Genomic DNA, 22410 nt, shown 5'->3' with positions numbered 1-22410 from the left:
TTAATCTGTACACTTCACATACAAGCTTGTCAGTTGCAGATTAAAGTAAAGTGATGCAACAAAAACTTACAGCATCTGCTATTCCCAGGTGCTAACAGATAGTTTTTTTAATTAATCACTGCATTTCACATCCTAGCATGTCATCTTGACAGTAAATTAAAGTGATGCAAGAGAAGCTTACAGCATCTCGTAGTCCAATGTGCTAACATATAGTTTTTTGATGAATCACTGCACTTCACATTCAGGCATGTGAGTTGGAGAGTAAATGAAAGTGATGCAAAAAAAACTTACAGCATCTGCTATTCCCAGGTGCTAACAGATAGTTTGAGTTAATTATTCACTGCACTTCAAATTTGAACATGATAGCTTGAACATAAATTAAAGGGATGCAATACAATCTTACAGCACCTGCTATTCCCTGGTACTAAAATATTTCTATTTAATCTGTACACTTCACATACAAGCTTGTCAGTTGCAGATTAAAGTAAAGTGATGCAACAAAAACTTACAGCATCTGCTATTCCCAGGTGCTAACAGATAGTTTTTTTAATTAATCACTGCATTTCACATCCTAGCATGTCATCTTGACAGTAAATTAAAGTGATGCAAGAGAAGCTTACAGCATCTCGTAGTCCAATGTGCTAACATATAGTTTTTTGATGAATCACTGCACTTCACATTCAGGCATGTGAGTTGGAGAGTAAATGAAAGTGATGCAAAAAAAACTTACAGCATCTGCTATTCCCAGGTGCTAACAGATAGTTTGAGTTAATTATTCATTGCACTTCAAATTTGAACATGATAGTTTGAACATAAATTAAAGGGATGCAATACAATCTTACAGCACCTGCCATTCCCTGGTACTAAAATATTTCTATTTAATCTGTACACTTCACAAACAAGCTTGTCAGTTGCAGATTAAAGTAAAGTGATGCAACAAAAACTTACAGCATCTGCTATTCCCAGGTGCTAACAGATAGTTTTTTTAATTAATCACTGCATTTCACATCCTAGCATGTCATCTTGACAGTAAATTAAAGTGATGCAAGAGAAGCTTACAGCATCTCGTAGTCCAATGTGCTAAAATATAGTTTTTTGATGAATCACTGCACTTCACATTCAGGCATGTGAGTTGGAGAGTAAATGAAAGTGATGCAAAAAAAACTTACAGCATCTGCTATTCCCAGGTGCTAACAGATAGTTTGAGTTAATTATTCACTGCACTTCAAATTTGAACATGATAGCTTGAACATAAATTAAAGGGATGCAATACAATCTTACAGCACCTGCTATTCCCTGGTACTAAAATATTTCTATTTAATCTGTACACTTCACATACAAGCTTGTCAGTTGCAGATTAAAGTAAAGTGATGCAACAAAAACTTACAGCATTTGCTATTCCCAGGTGCTAACAGATAGTTTTTTTAATTAATCACTGCACTTCACATCCTAGCATGTCATCTTGAAAGTAAATTAAAGTGATGCAAGAGAAGCTTACAGCATCTCGTAGTCCAAGGTGCTAACAGATAGATTTTTGAGGAATCACTGCACTTCACATTCAGGCATGTGAGTTGGAGAGTAAATGAAAGTGATGCAAAAAAAACTTACAGCATCTGCTATTCCCAGGTGCTAACAGATAGTTTTTTTTATTAATCACTGCACTTCACATTTGAGCATGTCAGCTTGAAAGTAAATTAAAGTGATGCAAGAAAAGCTTACAGCACCTGGTATTCCTAGGTAGGGTCCCACCTCAGTACTATTCAGGCCCAAACTTGCTTAGCTTCCAAGGTCAGATGAGATTGGGCGTTCTCAAGCTGGTGTGGCCGTAAGCCTTAAACACTTACTCAAATTGCCTAATCATAGCAAATATGATCAAAGACCAATCTGACAATTTTTTTTATTAATCCCTGCACTTGACATTCTAGAATGTTATCTTGAATGTAATTAAATGATGCAATAAAAGATTACAATACGGAGCTGGTATACTGAGGCACTAATTATTCACTGCACTTCAAATTTGAACATGATAGATTGAACATAAATTAAAGGGATGCAAACAATCTTACAGCACCTGCTATTCCCTGGTACTAAAATATTTCTATTTAATCTGTACACTTCACATACAAGCTTGTCAGTTGCAGATTAAAGTAAAGTGATGCAACAAAAACTTACAGCATCTGCTATTCCCAGGTGCTAACAGATAGTTTTTTTTAATTAATCACTGCATTTCACATCCTAGCATGTCATCTTGACAGTAAATTAAAGTGATGCAAGAGAAGCTTACAGCATCTCGTAGTCCAATGTGCTAACATATAGTTTTTTGATGAATCACTGCACTTCACATTCAGGCATGTGAGTTGGAGAGTAAATGAAAGTGATGCAAAAAAAACTTACAGCATCTGCTATTCCCAGGTGCTAACAGATAGTTTGAGTTAATTATTCACTGCACTTCAAATTTGAACATGATAGCTTGAACATAAATTAAAGGGATGCAATACAATCTTACAGCACCTGCTATTCCCTGGTACTAAAATATTTCTATTTAATCTGTACACTTCACATACAAGCTTGTCAGTTGCAGATTAAAGTAAAGTGATGCAACAAAAACTTACAGCATTTGCTATTCCCAGGTGCTAACAGATAGTTTTTTTAATTAATCACTGCACTTCACATCCTAGCATGTCATCTTGAAAGTAAATTAAAGTGATGCAAGAGAAGCTTACAGCATCTCGTAGTCCAAGGTGCTAACAGATAGATTTTTGAGGAATCACTGCACTTCACATTCAGGCATGTGAGTTGGAGAGTAAATGAAAGTGATGCAAAAAAAACTTACAGCATCTGCTATTCCCAGGTGCTAACAGATAGTTTGAGTTAATTATTCACTGCACTTCAAATTTGAACATGATAGCTTGAACATAAATTAAAGGGATGCAATACAATCTTACAGCACCTGCTATTCCCTGGTACTAAAATATTTCTATTTAATCTGTACACTTCACATACAAGCTTGTCAGTTGCAGATTAAAGTAAAGTGATGCAACAAAAACTTACAGCATTTGCTATTCCCAGGTGCTAACAGATAGTTTTTTTAATTAATCACTGCACTTCACATCCTAGCATGTCATCTTGAAAGTAAATTAAAGTGATGCAAGAGAAGCTTACAGCATCTCGTAGTCCAAGGTGCTAACAGATAGATTTTTGAGGAATCACTGCACTTCACATTCAGGCATGTGAGTTGGAGAGTAAATGAAAGTGATGCAAAAAAAACTTACAGCATCTGCTATTCCCAGGTGCTAACAGATAGTTTTTTTATTAATCACTGCACTTCACATTTGAGCATGTCAGCTTGAAAGTAAATTAAGTGATGCAAGAAAAGCTTACAGCACCTGGTATTCCTAGGTAGGGTCCCACCTCAGTACTATTCAGGCCCAAACTTGCTTAGCTTCCAAGGTCAGATGAGATTGGGCGTTCTCAAGCTGGTGTCGCCGTAAGCCTTAAACACTTACTCAAATTGCCTAATCATAGCAAATATGATCAAAGCCCAATCTGACAATTTTTTTTATTAATCCCTGCACTTGACATTCTAGAATGTTATCTTGAATGTAATTAAATGATGCAATAAAAGCTTACAATACGGAGCTGGTATACGGAGGCACTAATTATTCACTGCACTTCAAATTTGAACATGATAGCTTGAACATAAATTAAAGGGATGCAAACAATCTTACAGCACCTGCTATTCCCTGGTACTAAAATATTTCTATTTAATCTGTACACTTCACATACAAGCTTGTCAGTTGCAGATTAAAGTAAAGTGATGCAACAAAAACTTACAGCATCTGCTATTCCCAGGTGCTAACAGATAGTTTTTTTAATTAATCACTGCATTTCACATCCTAGCATGTCATCTTGACAGTAAATTAAAGTGATGCAAGAGAAGCTTACAGCATCTCGTAGTCCAATGTGCTAACATATAGTTTTTTGATGAATCACTGCACTTCACATTCAGGCATGTGAGTTGGAGAGTAAATGAAAGTGATGCAAAAAAAACTTACAGCATCTGCTATTCCCAGGTGCTAACAGATAGTTTGAGTTAATTATTCATTGCACTTCAAATTTGAACATGATAGTTTGAACATAAATTAAAGGGATGCAATACAATCTTACAGCACCTGCCATTCCCTGGTACTAAAATATTTCTATTTAATCTGTACACTTCACAAACAAGCTTGTCAGTTGCAGATTAAAGTAAAGTGATGCAACAAAAACTTACAGCATCTGCTATTCCCAGGTGCTAACAGATAGTTTTTTTAATTAATCACTGCATTTCACATCCTAGCATGTCATCTTGACAGTAAATTAAAGTGATGCAAGAGAAGCTTACAGCATCTCGTAGTCCAATGTGCTAACATATAGTTTTTTGATGAATCACTGCACTTCACATTCAGGCATGTGAGTTGGAGAGTAAATGAAAGTGATGCAAAAAAAACTTACAGCATCTGCTATTCCCAGGTGCTAACAGATAGTTTGAGTTAATTATTCACTGCACTTCAAATTTGAACATGATAGCTTGAACATAAATTAAAGGGATGCAATACAATCTTACAGCACCTGCTATTCCCTGGTACTAAAATATTTCTATTTAATCTGTACACTTCACATACAAGCTTGTCAGTTGCAGATTAAAGTAAAGTGATGCAACAAAAATTTACAGCATTTGCTATTCCCAGGTGCTAACAGATAGTTTTTTTAATTAATCACTGCACTTCACATCCTAGCATGTCATCTTGAAAGTAAATTAAAGTGATGCAAGAGAAGCTTACAGCATCTCGTAGTCCAAGGTGCTAACAGATAGATTTTTGAGGAATCACTGCACTTCACATTCAGGCATGTGAGTTGGAGAGTAAATGAAAGTGATGCAAAAAAAACTTACAGCATCTGCTATTCCCAGGTGCTAACAGATAGTTTTTTTTATTAATCACTGCACTTCACATTTGAGCATGTCAGCTTGAAAGTAAATTAAAGTGATGCAAGAAAAGCTTACAGCACCTGGTATTCCTAGGTAGGGTCCCACCTCAGTACTATTCAGGCCCAAACTTGCTTAGCTTCCAAGGTCAGATGAGATTGGGCGTTCTCAAGCTGGTGTGGCCGTAAGCCTTAAACACTTACTCAAATTGCCTAATCATAGCAAATATGATCAAAGACCAATCTGACAATTTTTTTTATTAATCCCTGCACTTGACATTCTAGAATGTTATCTTGAATGTAATTAAATGATGCAATAAAAGCTTACAATACGGAGCTGGTATACTGAGGCACTAATTATTCACTGCACTTCAAATTTGAACATGATAGATTGAACATAAATTAAAGGGATGCAAACAATCTTACAGCACCTGCTATTCCCTGGTACTAAAATATTTCTATTTAATCTGTACACTTCACATACAAGCTTGTCAGTTGCAGATTAAAGTAAAGTGATGCAACAAAAACTTACAGCATCTGCTATTCCCAGGTGCTAACAGATAGTTTTTTTAATTAATCACTGCATTTCACATCCTAGCATGTCATCTTGACAGTAAATTAAAGTGATGCAAGAGAAGCTTACAGCATCTCGTAGTCCAATGTGCTAACATATAGTTTTTTGATGAATCACTGCACTTCACATTCAGGCATGTGAGTTGGAGAGTAAATGAAAGTGATGCAAAAAAAACTTACAGCATCTGCTATTCCCAGGTGCTAACAGATAGTTTGAGTTAATTATTCACTGCACTTCAAATTTGAACATGATAGCTTGAACATAAATTAAAGGGATGCAATACAATCTTACAGCACCTGCTATTCCCTGGTACTAAAATATTTCTATTTAATCTGTACACTTCACATACAAGCTTGTCAGTTGCAGATTAAAGTAAAGTGATGCAACAAAAACTTACAGCATTTGCTATTCCCAGGTGCTAACAGATAGTTTTTTTAATTAATCACTGCACTTCACATCCTAGCATGTCATCTTGAAAGTAAATTAAAGTGATGCAAGAGAAGCTTACAGCATCTCGTAGTCCAAGGTGCTAACAGATAGATTTTTGAGGAATCACTGCACTTCACATTCAGGCATGTGAGTTGGAGAGTAAATGAAAGTGATGCAAAAAAAACTTACAGCATCTGCTATTCCCAGGTGCTAACAGATAGTTTTTTTTATTAATCACTGCACTTCACATTTGAGCATGTCAGCTTGAAAGTAAATTAAAGTGATGCAAGAAGAGCTTACAGCACCTGGTATTCCTAGGTAGGGTCCCACCTCAGTACTATTCAGGCCCAAACTTGCTTAGCTTCCAAGGTCAGATGAGATTGGGCGTTCTCAAGCTGGTGTGGCCGTAAGCCTTAAACACTTACTCAAATTGCCTAATCATAGCAAATATGATCAAAGACCAATCTGACAATTTTTTTTATTAATCCCTGCACTTGACATTCTAGAATGTTATCTTGAATGTAATTAAATGATGCAATAAAAGCTTACAATACGGAGCTGGTATACTGAGGCACTAATTATTCACTGCACTTCAAATTTGAACATGATAGATTGAACATAAATTAAAGGGATGCAAACAATCTTACAGCACCTGCTATTCCCTGGTACTAAAATATTTCTATTTAATCTGTACACTTCACATACAAGCTTGTCAGTTGCAGATTAAAGTAAAGTGATGCAACAAAAACTTACAGCATCTGCTATTCCCAGGTGCTAACAGATAGTTTTTTTAATTAATCACTGCATTTCACATCCTAGCATGTCATCTTGACAGTAAATTAAAGTGATGCAAGAGAAGCTTACAGCATCTCGTAGTCCAATGTGCTAACATATAGTTTTTTGATGAATCACTGCACTTCACATTCAGGCATGTGAGTTGGAGAGTAAATGAAAGTGATGCAAAAAAAACTTACAGCATCTGCTATTCCCAGGTGCTAACAGATAGTTTGAGTTAATTATTCATTGCACTTCAAATTTGAACATGATAGCTTGAACATAAATTAAAGGGATGCAATACAATCTTACAGCACCTGCTATTCCCTGGTACTAAAATATTTCTATTTAATCTGTACACTTCACATACAAGCTTGTCAGTTGCAGATTAAAGTAAAGTGATGCAACAAAAACTTACAGCATCTGCTATTCCCAGGTGCTAACAGATAGTTTTTTTAATTAATCACTGCATTTCACATCCTAGCATGTCATCTTGACAGTAAATTAAAGTGATGCAAGAGAAGCTTACAGCATCTCGTAGTCCAATTTGCTAACATATAGTTTTTTGATGAATCACTGCACTTCACATTCAGGCATGTGAGTTGGAGAGTAAATGAAAGTGATGCAAAAAAAACTTACAGCATCTGCTATTCCCAGGTGCTAACAGATAGTTTTTTTTATTAATCACTGCACTTCACATTTGAGCATGTCAGCTTGAAAGTAAATTAAAGTGATGCAAGAAAAGCTTACAGCACCTGGTATTCCTAGGTAGGGTCCCACCTCAGTACTATTCAGGCCCAAACTTGCTTAGCTTCCAAGGTCAGATGAGATTGGGCGTTCTCAAGCTGGTGTGGCCGTAAGCCTTAAACACTTACTCAAATTGCCTAATCATAGCAAATATGATCAAAGACCAATCTGACAATTTTTTTTATTAATCCCTGCACTTGACATTCTAGAATGTTATCTTGAATGTAATTAAATGATGCAATAAAAGATTACAATACGGAGCTGGTATACTGAGGCACTAATTATTCACTGCACTTCAAATTTGAACATGATAGATTGAACATAAATTAAAGGGATGCAAACAATCTTACAGCACCTGCTATTCCCTGGTACTAAAATATTTCTATTTAATCTGTACACTTCACATACAAGCTTGTCAGTTGCAGATTAAAGTAAAGTGATGCAACAAAAACTTACAGCATCTGCTATTCCCAGGTGCTAACAGATAGTTTTTTTTAATTAATCACTGCATTTCACATCCTAGCATGTCATCTTGACAGTAAATTAAAGTGATGCAAGAGAAGCTTACAGCATCTCGTAGTCCAATGTGCTAACATATAGTTTTTTGATGAATCACTGCACTTCACATTCAGGCATGTGAGTTGGAGAGTAAATGAAAGTGATGCAAAAAAAACTTACAGCATCTGCTATTCCCAGGTGCTAACAGATAGTTTGAGTTAATTATTCACTGCACTTCAAATTTGAACATGATAGCTTGAACATAAATTAAAGGGATGCAATACAATCTTACAGCACCTGCTATTCCCTGGTACTAAAATATTTCTATTTAATCTGTACACTTCACATACAAGCTTGTCAGTTGCAGATTAAAGTAAAGTGATGCAACAAAAACTTACAGCATTTGCTATTCCCAGGTGCTAACAGATAGTTTTTTTAATTAATCACTGCACTTCACATCCTAGCATGTCATCTTGAAAGTAAATTAAAGTGATGCAAGAGAAGCTTACAGCATCTCGTAGTCCAAGGTGCTAACAGATAGATTTTTGAGGAATCACTGCACTTCACATTCAGGCATGTGAGTTGGAGAGTAAATGAAAGTGATGCAAAAAAAACTTACAGCATCTGCTATTCCCAGGTGCTAACAGATAGTTTGAGTTAATTATTCACTGCACTTCAAATTTGAACATGATAGCTTGAACATAAATTAAAGGGATGCAATACAATCTTACAGCACCTGCTATTCCCTGGTACTAAAATATTTCTATTTAATCTGTACACTTCACATACAAGCTTGTCAGTTGCAGATTAAAGTAAAGTGATGCAACAAAAACTTACAGCATTTGCTATTCCCAGGTGCTAACAGATAGTTTTTTTAATTAATCACTGCACTTCACATCCTAGCATGTCATCTTGAAAGTAAATTAAAGTGATGCAAGAGAAGCTTACAGCATCTCGTAGTCCAAGGTGCTAACAGATAGATTTTTGAGGAATCACTGCACTTCACATTCAGGCATGTGAGTTGGAGAGTAAATGAAAGTGATGCAAAAAAAACTTACAGCATCTGCTATTCCCAGGTGCTAACAGATAGTTTTTTTATTAATCACTGCACTTCACATTTGAGCATGTCAGCTTGAAAGTAAATTAAGTGATGCAAGAAAAGCTTACAGCACCTGGTATTCCTAGGTAGGGTCCCACCTCAGTACTATTCAGGCCCAAACTTGCTTAGCTTCCAAGGTCAGATGAGATTGGGCGTTCTCAAGCTGGTGTCGCCGTAAGCCTTAAACACTTACTCAAATTGCCTAATCATAGCAAATATGATCAAAGCCCAATCTGACAATTTTTTTTATTAATCCCTGCACTTGACATTCTAGAATGTTATCTTGAATGTAATTAAATGATGCAATAAAAGCTTACAATACGGAGCTGGTATACGGAGGCACTAATTATTCACTGCACTTCAAATTTGAACATGATAGCTTGAACATAAATTAAAGGGATGCAAACAATCTTACAGCACCTGCTATTCCCTGGTACTAAAATATTTCTATTTAATCTGTACACTTCACATACAAGCTTGTCAGTTGCAGATTAAAGTAAAGTGATGCAACAAAAACTTACAGCATCTGCTATTCCCAGGTGCTAACAGATAGTTTTTTTAATTAATCACTGCATTTCACATCCTAGCATGTCATCTTGACAGTAAATTAAAGTGATGCAAGAGAAGCTTACAGCATCTCGTAGTCCAATGTGCTAACATATAGTTTTTTGATGAATCACTGCACTTCACATTCAGGCATGTGAGTTGGAGAGTAAATGAAAGTGATGCAAAAAAAACTTACAGCATCTGCTATTCCCAGGTGCTAACAGATAGTTTGAGTTAATTATTCATTGCACTTCAAATTTGAACATGATAGTTTGAACATAAATTAAAGGGATGCAATACAATCTTACAGCACCTGCCATTCCCTGGTACTAAAATATTTCTATTTAATCTGTACACTTCACAAACAAGCTTGTCAGTTGCAGATTAAAGTAAAGTGATGCAACAAAAACTTACAGCATCTGCTATTCCCAGGTGCTAACAGATAGTTTTTTTAATTAATCACTGCATTTCACATCCTAGCATGTCATCTTGACAGTAAATTAAAGTGATGCAAGAGAAGCTTACAGCATCTCGTAGTCCAATGTGCTAACATATAGTTTTTTGATGAATCACTGCACTTCACATTCAGGCATGTGAGTTGGAGAGTAAATGAAAGTGATGCAAAAAAAACTTACAGCATCTGCTATTCCCAGGTGCTAACAGATAGTTTGAGTTAATTATTCACTGCACTTCAAATTTGAACATGATAGCTTGAACATAAATTAAAGGGATGCAATACAATCTTACAGCACCTGCTATTCCCTGGTACTAAAATATTTCTATTTAATCTGTACACTTCACATACAAGCTTGTCAGTTGCAGATTAAAGTAAAGTGATGCAACAAAAACTTACAGCATTTGCTATTCCCAGGTGCTAACAGATAGTTTTTTTAATTAATCACTGCACTTCACATCCTAGCATGTCATCTTGAAAGTAAATTAAAGTGATGCAAGAGAAGCTTACAGCATCTCGTAGTCCAAGGTGCTAACAGATAGATTTTTGAGGAATCACTGCACTTCACATTCAGGCATGTGAGTTGGAGAGTAAATGAAAGTGATGCAAAAAAAACTTACAGCATCTGCTATTCCCAGGTGCTAACAGATAGTTTTTTTTATTAATCACTGCACTTCACATTTGAGCATGTCAGCTTGAAAGTAAATTAAAGTGATGCAAGAAAAGCTTACAGCACCTGGTATTCCTAGGTAGGGTCCCACCTCAGTACTATTCAGGCCCAAACTTGCTTAGCTTCCAAGGTCAGATGAGATTGGGCGTTCTCAAGCTGGTGTGGCCGTAAGCCTTAAACACTTACTCAAATTGCCTAATCATAGCAAATATGATCAAAGACCAATCTGACAATTTTTTTTATTAATCCCTGCACTTGACATTCTAGAATGTTATCTTGAATGTAATTAAATGATGCAATAAAAGCTTACAATACGGAGCTGGTATACTGAGGCACTAATTATTCACTGCACTTCAAATTTGAACATGATAGATTGAACATAAATTAAAGGGATGCAAACAATCTTACAGCACCTGCTATTCCCTGGTACTAAAATATTTCTATTTAATCTGTACACTTCACATACAAGCTTGTCAGTTGCAGATTAAAGTAAAGTGATGCAACAAAAACTTACAGCATCTGCTATTCCCAGGTGCTAACAGATAGTTTTTTTAATTAATCACTGCATTTCACATCCTAGCATGTCATCTTGACAGTAAATTAAAGTGATGCAAGAGAAGCTTACAGCATCTCGTAGTCCAATGTGCTAACATATAGTTTTTTGATGAATCACTGCACTTCACATTCAGGCATGTGAGTTGGAGAGTAAATGAAAGTGATGCAAAAAAAACTTACAGCATCTGCTATTCCCAGGTGCTAACAGATAGTTTGAGTTAATTATTCACTGCACTTCAAATTTGAACATGATAGCTTGAACATAAATTAAAGGGATGCAATACAATCTTACAGCACCTGCTATTCCCTGGTACTAAAATATTTCTATTTAATCTGTACACTTCACATACAAGCTTGTCAGTTGCAGATTATACTAAAGTGATGCAACAAAAACTTACAGCATTTGCTATTCCCAGGTGCTAACAGATAGTTTTTTTAATTAATCACTGCACTTCACATCCTAGCATGTCATCTTGAAAGTAAATTAAAGTGATGCAAGAGAAGCTTACAGCATCTCGTAGTCCAAGGTGCTAACAGATAGATTTTTGAGGAATCACTGCACTTCACATTCAGGCATGTGAGTTGGAGAGTAAATGAAAGTGATGCAAAAAAAACTTACAGCATCTGCTATTCCCAGGTGCTAACAGATAGTTTTTTTTATTAATCACTGCACTTCACATTTGAGCATGTCAGCTTGAAAGTAAATTAAAGTGATGCAAGAAGAGCTTACAGCACCTGGTATTCCTAGGTAGGGTCCCACCTCAGTACTATTCAGGCCCAAACTTGCTTAGCTTCCAAGGTCAGATGAGATTGGGCGTTCTCAAGCTGGTGTGGCCGTAAGCCTTAAACACTTACTCAAATTGCCTAATCATAGCAAATATGATCAAAGACCAATCTGACAATTTTTTTTATTAATCCCTGCACTTGACATTCTAGAATGTTATCTTGAATGTAATTAAATGATGCAATAAAAGCTTACAATACGGAGCTGGTATACTGAGGCACTAATTATTCACTGCACTTCAAATTTGAACATGATAGATTGAACATAAATTAAAGGGATGCAAACAATCTTACAGCACCTGCTATTCCCTGGTACTAAAATATTTCTATTTAATCTGTACACTTCACATACAAGCTTGTCAGTTGCAGATTAAAGTAAAGTGATGCAACAAAAACTTACAGCATCTGCTATTCCCAGGTGCTAACAGATAGTTTTTTTAATTAATCACTGCATTTCACATCCTAGCATGTCATCTTGACAGTAAATTAAAGTGATGCAAGAGAAGCTTACAGCATCTCGTAGTCCAATGTGCTAACATATAGTTTTTTGATGAATCACTGCACTTCACATTCAGGCATGTGAGTTGGAGAGTAAATGAAAGTGATGCAAAAAAAACTTACAGCATCTGCTATTCCCAGGTGCTAACAGATAGTTTGAGTTAATTATTCATTGCACTTCAAATTTGAACATGATAGCTTGAACATAAATTAAAGGGATGCAATACAATCTTACAGCACCTGCTATTCCCTGGTACTAAAATATTTCTATTTAATCTGTACACTTCACATACAAGCTTGTCAGTTGCAGATTAAAGTAAAGTGATGCAACAAAAACTTACAGCATCTGCTATTCCCAGGTGCTAACAGATAGTTTTTTTAATTAATCACTGCATTTCACATCCTAGCATGTCATCTTGACAGTAAATTAAAGTGATGCAAGAGAAGCTTACAGCATCTCGTAGTCCAATTTGCTAACATATAGTTTTTTGATGAATCACTGCACTTCACATTCAGGCATGTGAGTTGGAGAGTAAATGAAAGTGATGCAAAAAAAACTTACAGCATCTGCTATTCCCAGGTGCTAACAGATAGTTTGAGTTAATTATTCACTGCACTTCACATTTGAGCATGTCAGCTTGAAAGTAAATTAAAATGATGCAAGAAAAGCTTACAGCACCTGGTATTCCTAGGTAGGGTCCCACCTCAGTACTATCCAGGCCCAAACTTGCTTAGCTTTCAAGGTCAGATGAGATTGGGCGTTCTCAAGCTGGTGTGGCCGTAAGCCTTAAACACGTACTCAAATTGCCTAATCATAGCAAATATGATCAAAGACCAATCTGACAATTTTTTTTATTAATCCCTGCACTTGACATTCTAGAATGTTATCTTGAATGTAAATTAAATGATGCAATAAAAGCTTACAACATCTGGTATACGGAGGCACTAACAGACAGTTTTTTGATGAATCACTGCACTTCACATTCAGGCATGTGTGTTGGAGAGTAAATGAAAGTGATGCAAAAAAAACGTACAGCATCTGCTATTCCCAGGTGCTAACAGATAGTTTGAGTTAATTATTCACTGCACTTCAAATTTGAACATGATAGCTTGAACATAAATTAAAGGGATGCAATACAATCTTACAGCACCTGCTATTCCCTGGTACTAAAATATTTCTATTTAATCTGTACACTTCACATACAAGCTTGTCAGTTGCAGATTAAAGTAAAGTGATGCAACAAAAACTTACAGCATCTGCTATTCCCAGGTGCTAACAGATAGTTTTTTTAATTAATCACTGCATTTCACATCCTAGCATGTCATCTTGACAGTAAATTAAAGTGATGCAAGAGAAGCTTACAGCATCTCGTAGTCCAATGTGCTAACATATAGTTTTTTGATGAATCACTGCACTTCACATTCAGGCATGTGAGTTGGAGAGTAAATGAAAGTGATGCAAAAAAAACTTACAGCATCTGCTATTCCCAGGTGCTAACAGATAGTTTGAGTTAATTATTCACTGCACTTCAAATTTGAACATGATAGCTTGAACATAAATTAAAGGGATGCAATACAATCTTACAGCACCTGCTATTCCCTGGTACTAAAATATTTCTATTTAATCTGTACACTTCACATACAAGCTTGTCAGTTGCAGATTAAAGTAAAGTGATGCAACAAAAACTTACAGCATTTGCTATTCCCAGGTGCTAACAGATAGTTTTTTTAATTAATCACTGCACTTCACATCCTAGCATGTCATCTTGAAAGTAAATTAAAGTGATGCAAGAGAAGCTTACAGCATCTCGTAGTCCAAGGTGCTAACAGATAGATTTTTGAGGAATCACTGCACTTCACATTCAGGCATGTGAGTTGGAGAGTAAATGAAAGTGATGCAAAAAAAACTTACAGCATCTGCTATTCCCAGGTGCTAACAGATAGTTTTTTTTATTAATCACTGCACTTCACATTTGAGCATGTCAGCTTGAAAGTAAATTAAAGTGATGCAAGAAGAGCTTACAGCACCTGGTATTCCTAGGTAGGGTCCCACCTCAGTACTATTCAGGCCCAAACTTGCTTAGCTTCCAAGGTCAGATGAGATTGGGCGTTCTCAAGCTGGTGTGGCCGTAAGCCTTAAACACTTACTCAAATTGCCTAATCATAGCAAATATGATCAAAGACCAATCTGACAATTTTTTTTATTAATCCCTGCACTTGACATTCTAGAATGTTATCTTGAATGTAATTAAATGATGCAATAAAAGCTTACAATACGGAGCTGGTATACTGAGGCACTAATTATTCACTGCACTTCAAATTTGAACATGATAGATTGAACATAAATTAAAGGGATGCAAACAATCTTACAGCACCTGCTATTCCCTGGTACTAAAATATTTCTATTTAATCTGTACACTTCACATACAAGCTTGTCAGTTGCAGATTAAAGTAAAGTGATGCAACAAAAACTTACAGCATCTGCTATTCCCAGGTGCTAACAGATAGTTTTTTTAATTAATCACTGCATTTCACATCCTAGCATGTCATCTTGACAGTAAATTAAAGTGATGCAAGAGAAGCTTACAGCATCTCGTAGTCCAATGTGCTAACATATAGTTTTTTGATGAATCACTGCACTTCACATTCAGGCATGTGAGTTGGAGAGTAAATGAAAGTGATGCAAAAAAAACTTACAGCATCTGCTATTCCCAGGTGCTAACAGATAGTTTGAGTTAATTATTCATTGCACTTCAAATTTGAACATGATAGCTTGAACATAAATTAAAGGGATGCAATACAATCTTACAGCACCTGCTATTCCCTGGTACTAAAATATTTCTATTTAATCTGTACACTTCACATACAAGCTTGTCAGTTGCAGATTAAAGTAAAGTGATGCAACAAAAACTTACAGCATCTGCTATTCCCAGGTGCTAACAGATAGTTTTTTTAATTAATCACTGCATTTCACATCCTAGCATGTCATCTTGACAGTAAATTAAAGTGATGCAAGAGAAGCTTACAGCATCTCGTAGTCCAATTTGCTAACATATAGTTTTTTGATGAATCACTGCACTTCACATTCAGGCATGTGAGTTGGAGAGTAAATGAAAGTGATGCAAAAAAAACTTACAGCATCTGCTATTCCCAGGTGCTAACAGATAGTTTGAGTTAATTATTCACTGCACTTCACATTTGAGCATGTCAGCTTGAAAGTAAATTAAAATGATGCAAGAAAAGCTTACAGCACCTGGTATTCCTAGGTAGGGTCCCACCTCAGTACTATCCAGGCCCAAACTTGCTTAGCTTTCAAGGTCAGATGAGATTGGGCGTTCTCAAGCTGGTGTGGCCGTAAGCCTTAAACACGTACTCAAATTGCCTAATCATAGCAAATATGATCAAAGACCAATCTGACAATTTTTTTTATTAATCCCTGCACTTGACATTCTAGAATGTTATCTTGAATGTAAATTAAATGATGCAATAAAAGCTTACAACATCTGGTATACGGAGGCACTAACAGACAGTTTTTTGATGAATCACTGCACTTCACATTCAGGCATGTGTGTTGGAGAGTAAATGAAAGTGATGCAAAAAAAACGTACAGCATCTGCTATTCCCAGGTGCTAACAGATAGTTTGAGTTAATTATTCACTGCACTTCAAATTTGAACATGATAGCTTGAACATAAATTAAAGGGATGCAATACAATCTTACAGCACCTGCTATTCCCTGGTACTAAAATATTTCTATTTAATCTGTACACTTCACATACAAGCTTGTCAGTTGCAGATTAAAGTAAAGTGATGCAACAAAAACTTACAGCATCTGCTATTCCCAGGTGCTAACAGATAGTTTTTTTAATTAATCACTGCATTTCACATCCTAGCATGTCATCTTGACAGTAAATTAAAGTGATTCAAGAGAAGCTTACAGCATCTCGTAGTCCAAGGTGCTAACAGATAGTTTTTGATGAATCACTGCACTTCACATTCAGGCATGTGAGTTGGAGAGTAAATGAAAGTGATGCAAAAAAAACTTACAGCATCTGCTATTCCCAGTTGCTAACAGATAGTTTTTTTTATTAATCACTGCACTTCACATTTGAGCATGTCAGCTTGAAAGTAAATTAAAGTGATGCAAGAAAAGCATACAGCACCTGGTATTCCTAGGTAGGGTCCCACCTCAGTACTATCCAGGCCCAAACTTGCTTAGCTTTCAAGGTCAGATGAGATTGGGCGTTCTCAAGCTGGTGTGGCCGTAAGCCTTAAACACTTACTCAAATTGCCTAATCATAGCAAATATGATCAAAGACCAATCTGACAATTTTTTTTATTAATCCCTGCACTTGACATTCTAGAATGTTATCTTGAATGTAAATTAAATGATGCAATAAAAGCTTACAACATCTGGTATACGGAGGCACTAACAGACAGTTTTTTGATGAATCACTGCACTTCACATTCAGGCATGTGAGTTAGAGAGTAAATGAAAGTGATGCAAAAAAAACTTACAGCATCGGCTATTCCCAGGTGCTAACAGATAGTTTTTTTTTATTAATCACTGCACTTCACATTTGAGCATGTCAGCTTGAAAGTAAATTAAAGTGATGCAAGAAAAGCTTACAGCACCTGGTATTCCTAGGTAGAGCCCCACCTCAGTACTATCCAGGCCCAAACTTGCTTAGCTTCCAAGGTCAGATGAGATTGGGCATTCTCAAGCTGGTGTGGCCGTAAGCCTTAATCACTTACTCAAATTGCCTAATCATAGCAAATATGATCAAAGACCAATCTGACAATTTTTTTTATTAATCCCTGCACTTGACATTCTAGAATGTTATCTTGAATGTAAATTAAATGATGCAATAAAAGCTTACAACATCTGGTATACGGAGGCACTAACAGACAGTTTTTTGATGAATCACTGCACTTCACATTCAGGCATGTGAGTTGGAGAGTAAATGAAAGTGATGCAAAAAAAACGTACAACATCTGCTATTCCCAGGTGCTAACAGATAGTTTGAGTTAATTATTCACTGCACTTCAAATTTGAACATGATAGCTTGAACATAAATTAAAGGGATGCAATACAATCTTACAGCACCTGCGATTCCCTGCTACTAAAATATTTCTATTTAATCTGTACACTTCACATACAAGCTTGTCAGTTGCAGATTAAAGTAAAGTGATGCAACAAAAACTTACAGCATCTGCTATTCCCAGGTGCTAACAGATAGTTTTTTTAATTAATCACTGCATTTCACATCCTAGCATGTCATCTTGACAGTAAATTAAAGTGATTCAAGAAAAGCTTACAGCATCTCGTAGTCCAAGGTGCTAACAGATAGTTTTTGATGAATCACTGCACTTCACATTCAGGCATGTGAGTTGGAGAGTAAATGAAAGTGATGCAAAAAAAACTTACAGCATCTGCTATTCCCAGGTGCTAACAGATAGTTTTTTTTATTAATCACTGCACTTCACATTTGAGCATGTCAGCTTGAAAGTAAATTAAAGTGATGCAATAAAAGCTTACAGCACCTGGTATTCCTAGGTAGGGTCCCACCTCAGTACTATCCAGGCCCAAACTTGCTTAGCTTCCAAGGTCAGATGAGATTGGGCGTTCTCAAGCTGGTGTGGCCGTAAGCCTGAAACACTTACTCAAATTTCCTAATCATAGCAAATATGATCAAAGACCAATCTGACAATTTTTTTTATTAATCCCTGCACTTGACATTCTAGAATGTTATCTTGAATGTAAATTAAATGATGCAATAAAAGCTTACAACATCTGGTATACGGAGGCACTAACAGACAGTTTTTTGATGAATCACTGCACTTCACATTCAGGCATGTGAGTTGGAGAGTAAATGAAAGTGATGCAAAAAAAACGTACAACATCTGCTATTCCCAGGTGCTAACAGATAGTTTGAGTTAATTATTCACTGCACTTCAAATTTGAACATGATAGCTTGAACATAAATTAAAGGGATGCAATACAATCTTACAGCACCTGCGATTCCCTGCTACTAAAATATTTCTATTTAATCTGTACACTTCACATACAAGCTTGTCAGTTGCAGATTAAAGTAAAGTGATGCAACAAAAACTTACAGCATCTGCTATTCCCAGGTGCTAACAGATAGTTTTTTTAATTAATCACTGCATTTCACATCCTAGCATGTCATCTTGACAGTAAATTAAAGTGATTCAAGAAAAGCTTACAGCATCTCGTAGTCCAAGGTGCTAACAGATAGTTTTTGATGAATCACTGCACTTCACATTCAGGCATGTGAGTTGGAGAGTAAATGAAAGTGATGCAAAAAAAACTTACAGCATCTGCTATTCCCAGGTGCTAACAGATAGTTTTTTTTATTAATCACTGCACTTCACATTTGAGCATGTCAGCTTGAAAGTAAATTAAAGTGATGCAATAAAAGCTTACAGCACCTGGTATTCCTAGGTAGGGTCCCACCTCAGTAGTATCCAGGCCCAAACTTGCTTAGCTTCCAAGGTCAGATGAGATTGGGCGTTCCCAAGCTGGTGTGGCCGTAAGCCTGAAACACTTACTCAAATTTCCTAATCATAGCAAATATGATCAAAGACCAATCTGACAATTTTTTTTATTAATCCCTGCACTTGACATTCTAGAATGTTATCTTGAATGTAAATTAAATGATGCAATAAAAGCTTACAACATCTGGTATATGGAGGCACTAACAGACAGTTTTTTGATGAATCACTGCACTTCACATTCAGGCATGTGAGTTGGAGAGTAAATGAAAGTGATGCAAAAAAAATGTACAGCATCTGCTATTCCCAGGTGCTATCAGATAGTTTGAGTTAATTATTCACTGCACTTCAAATTTGAACATGATAGCTTGAACATACATTAAAGGGATGCAATACAATCTTACAGCACCTGCTATTCCCTGGTACTAAAATATTTCTATTTAATCTGTACACTTCACATACAAGCTTGTCAGTTGCAGATTAAAGTAAAGTGATGCAACAAAAACTTACAGCATCTGCTATTCCCAGGTGCTAACAGATAGTTTTTTTAATTAATCACTGCACTTCACATCCTAGCATGTCATCTTGAAAGTAAATTAAAGTGATGCAAGAGAAGCTTACCGCATCTCGTAGTCCAAGGTGCTAACAGACAGTTTTTGATGAATCACTGCACTTCACATTCAGGCATGTGAGTTGGAGAGTAAATGAAAGTGATGCAAAAAAAACTTACAGCATCGGCTATTCCCAGGTGCTAACAGATAGTTTTTTTTATTAATCACTGCACTTCACATTTGAGCATGTCAGCTTGAAAGTAAATTAAAGTGATGCAAGAAAAGCTTACAGCACCTGGTATTCCTAGGTAGGGTCCCACCTCAGTACTATCCAGGCCCAAACTTGCTTAGCTTCCAAGGTCAGATGAGATTGGGCGTTCTCAAGCTGGTGTGGCCGTAAGCCTTAAACACTTACTCAAATTGCCTAATCATAGCAAATATGATCAAAGACCAATCTGACAATTTTTTTTATTAATCCCTGCACTTGACATTCTAGAATGTTATCTTGAATGTAAATTAAATGATGCAATAAAAGCTTACAACATCTGGTATACGGAGGCACTAACAGACAGTTTTTTGATGAATCACTGCACTTCACATTCAGGCATGTGAGTTGGAGAGTAAATGAAAGTGATGCAAAAAAAACGTACAACATCTGCTATTCCCAGGTGCTAACAGATAGTTTGAGTTAATTATTCACTGCACTTCAAATTTGAACATGATAGCTTGAACATAAATTAAAGGGATGCAATACAATCTTACAGCACCTGCGATTCCCTGCTACTAAAATATTTCTATTTAATCTGTACACTTCACATACAAGCTTGTCAGTTGCAGATTAAAGTAAAGTGATGCAACAAAAACTTACAGCATCTGCTATTCCCAGGTGCTAACAGATAGTTTTTTTAATTAATCACTGCATTTCACATCCTAGCATGTCATCTTGACAGTAAATTAAAGTGATTCAAGAAAAGCTTACAGCATCTCGTAGTCCAAGGTGCTAACAGATAGTTTTTGATGAATCACTGCACTTCACATTCAGGCATGTGAGTTGGAGAGTAAATGAAAGTGATGCAAAAAAAACTTACAGCATCTGCTATTCCCAGGTGCTAACAGATAGTTTTTTTTATTAATCACTGCACTTCACATTTGAGCATGTCAGCTTGAAAGTAAATTAAAGTGATGCAATAAAAGCTTACAGCACCTGGTATTCCTAGGTAGGGTCCCACCTCAGTACTATCCAGGCCCAAACTTGCTTAGCTTCCAAGGTCAGATGAGATTGGGCGTTCTCAAGCTGGTGTGGCCGTAAGCCTTAAACACTTACTCAAATTTCCTAATCATAGCAAATATGATCAAAGACCAATCTGACAATTTTTTTTATTAATCCCTGCACTTGACATTCTAGAATGTTATCTTGAATGTAAATTAAATGATGCAATAAAAGCTTACAACATCTGGTATATGGAGGCACTAACAGACAGTTTTTTGATGAATCACTGCACTTCACATTCAGGCATGTGAGTTGGAGAGTAAATGAAAGTGATGCAAAAAAAATGTACAGCATCTGCTATTCCCAGGTGCTATCAGATAGTTTGAGTTAATTATTCACTGCACTTCAAATTTGAACATGATAGCTTGAACATACATTAAAGGGATGCAATACAATCTTACAGCACCTGCTATTCCCTGGTACTAAAATATTTCTATTTAATCTGTACACTTCACATACAAGCTTGTCAGTTGCAGATTAAAGTAAAGTGATGCAACAAAAACTTACAGCATCTGCTATTCCCAGGTGCTAACAGATAGTTTTTTTAATTAATCACTGCACTTCACATCCTAGCATGTCATCTTGAAAGTAAATTAAAGTGATGCAAGAGAAGCTTACCGCATCTCGTAGTCCAAGGTGCTAACAGACAGTTTTTGATGAATCACTGCACTTCACATTCAGGCATGTGAGTTGGAGAGTAAATGAAAGTGATGCAAAAAAAACTTACAGCATCTGCTATTCCCAGGTGCTAACAGATAGTTTTTTTTATTAATCACTGCACTTCACATTTGAGCATGTCAGCTTGAAAGTAAATTAAAGTGATGCTATAAAAGCTTACAGCACCTGGTATTCCTAGGTAGGGTCCCACCTCAGTACTATCCAGGCCCAAACTTGCTTAGCTTCCAAGGTCAGATGAGATTGGGCGTTCTCAAGCTGGTGTGGCCGTAAGCCTTAAACACTTACTCAAATTTCCTAATCATAGCAAATATGATCAAAGACCAATCTGACAATTTTTTTTATTAATCCCTGCACTTGACATTCTAGAATGTTATCTTGAATGTAAATTAAATGATGCAATAAAAGCTTACAACATCTGGTATACGGAGGCACTAACAGACAGTTTTTTGATGAATCACTGCACTTCACATTCAGGCATGTGAGTTGGAGAGTAAATGAAAGTGATGCAAAAAAAACGTACAGCATCTGCTATTCCCAGGTGCTAACAGATAGTTTGAGTTAATTATTCACTGCACTTCAAATTTGAACATGATAGCTTGAACATAAATTAAAGGGATGCAATACAATCTTACAGCACCTGCTATTCCCTGGTACTAAAATATTTCTATTTAATCTGTACACTTCACATACAAGCTTGTCAGTTGCAGATTAAAGTAAAGTGATGCAACAAAAACTTACAGCATCTGCTATTCCCAGGTGCTAACAGATAGTTTTTTTAATTAATCACTGCACTTCACATCCTAG

At 36.2% G+C, this 22410-nt stretch overlaps 4 non-coding genes and 14 pseudogenes across 4 annotated transcripts; all 18 read right to left on the bottom strand.

Annotated features, from left to right (window-relative positions):
• Nucleotides 1–1712: 1712 nt before the first annotated feature.
• Nucleotides 1713–1831, bottom strand: LOC145646523 (5S ribosomal RNA; annotated as a pseudogene).
• A 1543-nt stretch (nt 1832–3374) lies between these two features.
• Nucleotides 3375–3493, bottom strand: LOC145647973 (5S ribosomal RNA; annotated as a pseudogene).
• Nucleotides 3494–5037: 1544 nt separating this feature from the next.
• On the bottom strand, nt 5038–5156 carry LOC145646522 (5S ribosomal RNA; annotated as a pseudogene).
• A 1105-nt stretch (nt 5157–6261) lies between these two features.
• LOC145646521 (5S ribosomal RNA) lies at nt 6262–6380 on the bottom strand (annotated as a pseudogene).
• A 1105-nt stretch (nt 6381–7485) lies between these two features.
• On the bottom strand, nt 7486–7604 carry LOC145646520 (5S ribosomal RNA; annotated as a pseudogene).
• Nucleotides 7605–9147: 1543 nt separating this feature from the next.
• On the bottom strand, nt 9148–9266 carry LOC145647972 (5S ribosomal RNA; annotated as a pseudogene).
• A 1544-nt stretch (nt 9267–10810) lies between these two features.
• LOC145646519 (5S ribosomal RNA) lies at nt 10811–10929 on the bottom strand (annotated as a pseudogene).
• Nucleotides 10930–12034: 1105 nt separating this feature from the next.
• On the bottom strand, nt 12035–12153 carry LOC145646518 (5S ribosomal RNA; annotated as a pseudogene).
• Nucleotides 12154–13259: 1106 nt separating this feature from the next.
• LOC145647930 (5S ribosomal RNA) lies at nt 13260–13378 on the bottom strand (annotated as a pseudogene).
• A 1230-nt stretch (nt 13379–14608) lies between these two features.
• On the bottom strand, nt 14609–14727 carry LOC145646517 (5S ribosomal RNA; annotated as a pseudogene).
• Nucleotides 14728–15833: 1106 nt separating this feature from the next.
• Nucleotides 15834–15952, bottom strand: LOC145647929 (5S ribosomal RNA; annotated as a pseudogene).
• Nucleotides 15953–16742: 790 nt separating this feature from the next.
• On the bottom strand, nt 16743–16861 carry LOC145649278 (5S ribosomal RNA; annotated as a pseudogene).
• Nucleotides 16862–17214: 353 nt separating this feature from the next.
• On the bottom strand, nt 17215–17333 carry LOC145647327 (5S ribosomal RNA; annotated as a pseudogene).
• A 790-nt stretch (nt 17334–18123) lies between these two features.
• On the bottom strand, nt 18124–18242 carry LOC145648967 (5S ribosomal RNA). Its single transcript, XR_014116522.1, has one exon. It is a non-coding gene; the product is annotated as a 5S ribosomal RNA (ribosomal RNA).
• Nucleotides 18243–19032: 790 nt separating this feature from the next.
• Nucleotides 19033–19151, bottom strand: LOC145648502 (5S ribosomal RNA; annotated as a pseudogene).
• A 790-nt stretch (nt 19152–19941) lies between these two features.
• Nucleotides 19942–20060, bottom strand: LOC145648956 (5S ribosomal RNA). The gene has a single exon (XR_014116518.1). It is a non-coding gene; the product is annotated as a 5S ribosomal RNA (ribosomal RNA).
• A 790-nt stretch (nt 20061–20850) lies between these two features.
• LOC145648945 (5S ribosomal RNA) lies at nt 20851–20969 on the bottom strand. Its single transcript, XR_014116517.1, has one exon. It is a non-coding gene; the product is annotated as a 5S ribosomal RNA (ribosomal RNA).
• A 790-nt stretch (nt 20970–21759) lies between these two features.
• Nucleotides 21760–21878, bottom strand: LOC145648934 (5S ribosomal RNA). Its single transcript, XR_014116516.1, has one exon. It is a non-coding gene; the product is annotated as a 5S ribosomal RNA (ribosomal RNA).
• Nucleotides 21879–22410: the final 532 nt, after the last annotated feature.

The sequence above is a fragment of the Electrophorus electricus genome, chromosome 13 (assembly GCF_041902795.1).
Source record: "Electrophorus electricus isolate QZ-2024a chromosome 13, ASM4190279v1, whole genome shotgun sequence".
In the NCBI taxonomy this organism is placed as follows: domain Eukaryota; kingdom Metazoa; phylum Chordata; class Actinopteri; order Gymnotiformes; family Gymnotidae; genus Electrophorus; species Electrophorus electricus.
This window is presented reverse-complemented; position numbering and strand designations above follow the sequence as displayed.